At 46.0% G+C, this 6,000-nt stretch overlaps 1 long non-coding RNA gene across 1 annotated transcript in view; it reads right to left on the bottom strand.

Annotated features, from left to right (window-relative positions):
- Positions 1 to 3,288: 3,288 nt before the first annotated feature.
- LOC112646832 (uncharacterized) overlaps positions 3,289 to 6,000 on the bottom strand; it is a 133,664-nt gene continuing 130,952 nt past the window's right edge. Inside the window, exon 3 of the long non-coding RNA XR_003127925.3 lies at positions 3,289 to 3,582. This is a non-coding gene — a long non-coding RNA (uncharacterized LOC112646832). The remainder of the gene's footprint in view (positions 3,583 to 6,000) is intronic.

Below are 6,000 nucleotides of genomic sequence, written 5' to 3'. Positions count from 1 at the left end.
GGTAGTTGAGTAACCTCCACGAGGCCACCCAGCTTGTAAGACAAGGGGAGATTTCAAAAGACCTCACATCCGTACCCAGTGTTTTATTACAACCTGACTTCTGCTCCAACCTCCCACTTCTGTCCAGTGGCCGTCCTAATGGGCAACCTGACCTCCCGTTTTTCTCAAGCAAAGGCCCACCTGACCTTCCAGGTCAAGTTCTTTCATATCTTGTCTATTAATGGCATCACCCTTCCTGACTTCCTTAGTAAAGCCCAGGCATGTTCTCCATCCTGCCCTGTAACAAATGCTTCTTACCAGTTGCAAAATGTAAATTCTTGCCATTTTTCCTTATGCCCTTTTCTCCTTAATTTTTGTGAAACCCTAGACAGATCATGAGTCTCTTTTCCACAAAGGCTCATTCCATATTCGCATAGGGAGCAGCTGACAGAGCATGAGACTACAGGTGTTCCGAGCCCATACTGGTCACAGTGAGTGAGACCTATAAAAAAATCAACAAGTCCAATAGCGTGGGAGAAAACGATTTTCGAGAGTGCGCCTGTGCAGGTGTGTGAGTTTAGAGCTGCTAGGGACCTGCTGGGTGTGTGAGGAAGGGTCCTGGGTCAGCTGGGCAAACTCCCAGCTCTGCTCAGCAGCCGAGGAACCTAGCTCTCCAGCGGGGAACCACTGCACCACTCCCCAGGTCCGCCACTCAAAGCACAGGTTCGCCTTCACAGAGATTGCCACAACCTCAGTCGGGCCCTGAATCACGCGTGACTCACTTGTCAGCCGATTTCTCTGCAGAAAGCTCTTAGCAGTTAATTTCTGGCTAATTTATTATCCTTCAGCTTAGCCCTACAGCGCCATTAGCCAGGAGCCTGACACGACTGAGTGAAATATTGTCTAATTTATTATCTTATTACTCCTCTGGAACAGGATCAATTAATTACCCATTAAAGTATTTCAGCTGCGGAGATTTATTAGGGGCCCTCTGCATTTTAACAGATGATTAGTTATACATGTTTGTTTGCTTGAAGAGCAGAGACTAGCAAATGAATAGAGGCGATGGAGGAGAGAGAGGAGAGAGGGAGCCGGTGCAGCAGGAGGCAGCTAATGGATCTCCTCTGACTCCGTGAAAATGGAGCAGTCAATGACAAGAATTATCGACTCATTCACTTGCGGTTTTGAGATAACCATATGTACAGCGGAAGGGGAGGAGGGGGAGAAAAACCCTCACTCAACTGCTTTTTCCATTCAATAAATTCGCTTCAGAATATATTGGATTGGGGTTTGATGGCTATTTCGTGTTTTGCAGAGTGCTGACACTGGTATGATTCAGTAATTATTGTTTCTTTTAAGTTATTGCTGTAATTTTGCTCTCTAAGATCCCAATCAATTTCTGCCTCTCAAGGGCACGCTTGAAAAGCGATATTTGAAAACAGCCCTCTGATAGATTGTGCTGCTAGACAGTGGCTGAGACAAATAGCCTAATCTGGCACAAATTAGCTTGGCTTCCACAGATAGTTTTATACAGCGATGTAAATTATATTGTCAGGCCCAGTCACTTTCCTGCTTAGAGTGCAGCTAACAAGGAACCATGGAGACATTACTGGTGCTGCCATGCACTCCCAGGGCCGCTGCAAAGCCATTTGTAAGGGGAGAGAGAGAGGGGAAGGAGGAGAGAGAGAGGGAGAGACTTGGGGTAACAAAAGCAAGGTAGTCAAGCAGAAGTGAGCTAGAACAAGGAGGAGTGGACCAAGCCCTGAGTCCTCTTGATCGGAAGGAACTAACCACTGGAAGAGGAGGCTCCTAGTGTGAGCTGGGCGGGTCCACTCTGTGGGAGAGACGGGGAGGGAGGGAAAAGCTCCGTCTGAGGGCTGGTAGCAAGAGAGGCAGGGCTCTGCTGGGAAGCAGCACAGACAGGAGGACATCGGAACCTCATCCTCCTCTCCGCCTGGAGAAATGGTTTGTGCTGCCTGGCTGGGAGCTGAGCGGAGCTGGAGAGGGGAGAGCTGAGCAGAATAGCAGGCTGCGCGGGCCACTCTGGGAGGGCACGGTGGGACGAGGGCACCGGCTCCCCCCATGGAGGGGCAGGCCCCGGACCCCATGAGCCCAACGGGGGCCCATCCTCCACATCCTGGAGGAGGAGGGAGTTTGCTCAAGGGAAAGAAGCCTACCTCAAAGGTGCCCTTCATGTGCCCACCTGAGAAACATCCTGACCCCGTCTCCTCTGCCTGGCTTTCAGAATCCTCCAGATTGGGCTCCACACGCCTTGGCCACCACAACCCCATGCTCCTCATCACCTCCCCTCACCCCAGTCAGATCCATCCCCTTCACCATCCTCCTCCTTCCCTGACACTCCTCCTTCCCTTTTTTTCTCTCTCCCCTCCAGTGCCCTGTCTTCTTACACTAGGAGTATCCCCACTTCTCCAGGCCTCCCACAGCCCCTCCAAATTCTACCACCGAGGCTGCTCCTGGCCTGGCAGTGGAATGCCACCTGCCTGCTATTTGGCATCTATGGAATCAAATTCCAAGTTTTCCAAGGCTCACCTGGTGTTGCGGGGATAAAGGCAGGCCCGGCCCCCAACCACCACTAATCTAACTAACCCGGGGAGGTCCCCAGGTCCAGGGGCCCTGGGACCCACTCTGGAGCAGGCTATGGGTAGCCTCCTGAGCTTAGGGAGAGGAAGGCTCCATTGTGGGGCGGGGGTGCTGACCAGGGTGCTGATCAGGGTGCTGCCAGAGCCAAGGCAGACAGTGGTGAGAGTAGAAACACGGCGCAGGCCACAGGCCGCAGCCTAGCTAGACTCCAGGGGAGCCCCCTGACCAAGGCCATCAGCGGCTTTGGGTGTTTGGAGCCCGCTGTGCAGTCCTCCATCCTCCCAGCTCCGACCGTGCTGACATCATGGTCAAAGGCCGTCCTTCCTTGGCAAGTGACCGAACATACATTTCTCAGAGACAGCAATGAGAAGGCCACCTAACTGAAAGTCTTCTGAGGGAAAACAGCTTCCCCACACATGTCCTGGGCCTCTTTGTCTGATAATGACCTGGGAACATTTGCTGCCTTAACAAAAGGGTTGCTTTGCATTTCATTTAACCTGAACTGCCCATCCCATTGCCACCTGATATCTCTGAACCGCTGTCAGCCGCATGTTCTCCCATTCCTGCTTAGAACTCACTTAGCCCTCAATCCCTCCAGGAGGGACGCTGCTATTACTGTTTGGTTTATTTGCAAAATGAGAGTCACATGCATAGATGACAAAATGCAACATAAGCAAGAATGATGTTGACTCTTTATCCAATCTGGTAAGAACACTGTTGTCAGGCAGAAGGGCACTTTTATTTGTTTAACCCCACCATGTGACAGATAATGCTTTCTGTAGCTCACAGTGTCTAAATTAATTTGTAAAAATAAACTCCAAAATGTATGATAGCTCCAACACAACAGAAGTTTATTTCCCACTTATACTAGACTCGAATAGCATCCCTACAAGTGGGGTAGTTCTTCTCCAAGCAGGGCCTGGGTGTCTAGCATCCTTCCATCTTGTGGCTTTCATCTTCAACATGTGACTTCCAAGCAATTTATGCTGGTCTGCATCAAGTCTGAAAGGGAAAAGACACAGAGGTTTGTCCGTGGGAGGTTTCTTATGGGCCAGGCCTGGAAGCACTACTCACATTGGATCTGTAAGAACTACTTATAGGTGGTATTTATAGATGAATCTTTTTTTTAAGTAAGCTCTAGCCCAAGATGGGGCTTGAACTCATGACTCTGAGGTCTAGAGTCACATGCTCTACCCATTGAGCCAGCCAGGTGCCCCTCTGGATGAACTATTAGATACAACTGCTTGCCCCTATCTGGGCAGCTCCCAGAAACAAATCCTCTGTGCTTAGGAAGAATCTTTGATGGACAGCTGATCATCTCTGCCACACCATCTAAGCAGTATTATCCCCATTTTACACACAAGGAAACTGCGTATGATATCCAAGGTCACAAAGCTAGTAATTGCAGAGCTAGAATTTAAATCCAGGTGCGTCTTACACCAAAGCCTCTGCTCATTCCACTCCACCAATTAAACCACACAGGAAAAGAAAATCGAATCAGCACATAAACTTCCAAGAAAACAAGACTCAAGTTGGAGAACTGGTCTTAGAACACTTAGTTTTAAGTGCTCTTAAAGTCCGCTATGCGGACCCTGAACCATACTGGACCCAGATTTCAGGAAGCAGAAGCTAGATTTATCTCCTTTAAGAGCAATGACAGATTACTACCCAATTTGCAAATGATGACACTGAGGCTCAGAGAAGTTAAATTGTTTACTTAAAGTCACACAGCTACATGGGCTGCTGGCAGGACTACAACCTAGTCTTCTCACTCCAAGTCAAGGGCATAATCCTCAGCTTTCTACCCTTCCCACCTCATTGGAGGTTTCCACACCCAAGATGGAAATGAAATCGGAGATCAAGATACTCTCCATGCTGGAAAACTTCTTAGAGCAACTATTACCTATTATCTGAATCTAGAAATATGGGTCCCTATTCCTAAATTTGAAAAAGTTGAAGACTCTGCCAATATGGAGGTTGAAAGAGTCTCCATCAATTCACAGGGAAAAAGGACAAAACTCCTCAAAGACAAAGACTGTGTACTATTTTTTTTGTACCCTTGAGGCCTCGTATACTACCTGGAAATCTGAGGGCTGTGCAATAAACATCTATTAGATGCAAGTATGAATGAGTAAATGAATGCATTCCCCACTTTCCCAGCAAGAACTAGACATCAAGATGTGTTTCGGGCAAAAAGGAGAAAAAGGAAAAATAAGTCTCTTCTATTTATCTCTCAGTTCTTGGGCCATAACTTATTGTATTCTCTTTATTTTGTTTTCTCTAATGATTAGAATGCATATTCTTAACTTTTCACAGTCTGATTAGAATTAACCTTGTATCTTTTTATGCAAAATGTAAAAATTTTACCACTGGATAGGTCAGCGTACCATCTCTCCCCATCTTTTAAACCATGGTTAATGGCTCTATTTATTACATCTGCATGTGTTGTAAAGTCCACAAGACAATGTTAGAACATGCACTTTAAATGTCATGTGTATTTTAGATAAATTAAGAAATGAAAAGTAGTATCTTTGCTTACTCTAGATATTTACCATTTTTTATGTTCTTCACTCCTTCTTGAAGATCTGCTTTTCCATTTGGTATCATTTCTTTTCAATCTAAAGAACTTCCTACAGCATTTATTACAGTGCAGGTCAGCTGGCAACGAACTCACTTGGCTCTTTTGGCTATAAATGTCTTTATTTTGCATTCGTTCTTGAAACACATTTTCCCTGGATATACATTTGGGGTGGACAGGGTTTTTTTTTTTTTAATCACTTCAAAGATGGCCTTCCATTGTTTTCTTGCCTCCTTAATTCATTGTCTTTCTGTATGTAAAGCATCCTCTTGAGGCTCCTGGGTGGCTCATTTGGCTAAGCAACTGACTCTTACTTAATTTTGGCTTAGGTCATGATCTCAGGGTCATGAGATTGAGCCCCAAGTCGAGCCCCACATCAGGCTCTGCACTTAGCTGAGTCTGCTTCTCCCTCTCTCCCACTGCTTCTCCCTGAATGCTATCTCTCTCTTATTATAAATCAATCAATCAATCAATCAATCAATCAATCATCCTTTCGCTCTGACTGCTCTCAAGATTTTCTCTTTCTCCTCTGGTTTTTCATAATTTGCCTATGATGTGCCAAGGCATTATTTTCCCCACATTTGTCCTTTTGTGGTTTGCTGAGATTTGTGGGGTTTTTTCTTTTTTATTAAGCAGGTTCACAACTCTGAGATAAAGATCTGAACCAAAATCAAGAGTTGGTTGCTTAACAGAAGGAGCCACCCCACCCAGATGCCCTTGCTGATATTCTTGAATGTGTAAATTTGTCTTTCATCCCATTTGGGAAACATTTTTTCATTATTTCTTTGCATTATTTATTTCTATTCATTTTGCTTATGTTTTCCCTTTCCATTCTTTATTAA

Source organism: Canis lupus, chromosome 16 (assembly GCF_003254725.2).
Source record: "Canis lupus dingo isolate Sandy chromosome 16, ASM325472v2, whole genome shotgun sequence".
NCBI classification, from domain to species: Eukaryota; Metazoa; Chordata; class Mammalia; order Carnivora; family Canidae; genus Canis; species Canis lupus.
This window is presented reverse-complemented; position numbering and strand designations above follow the sequence as displayed.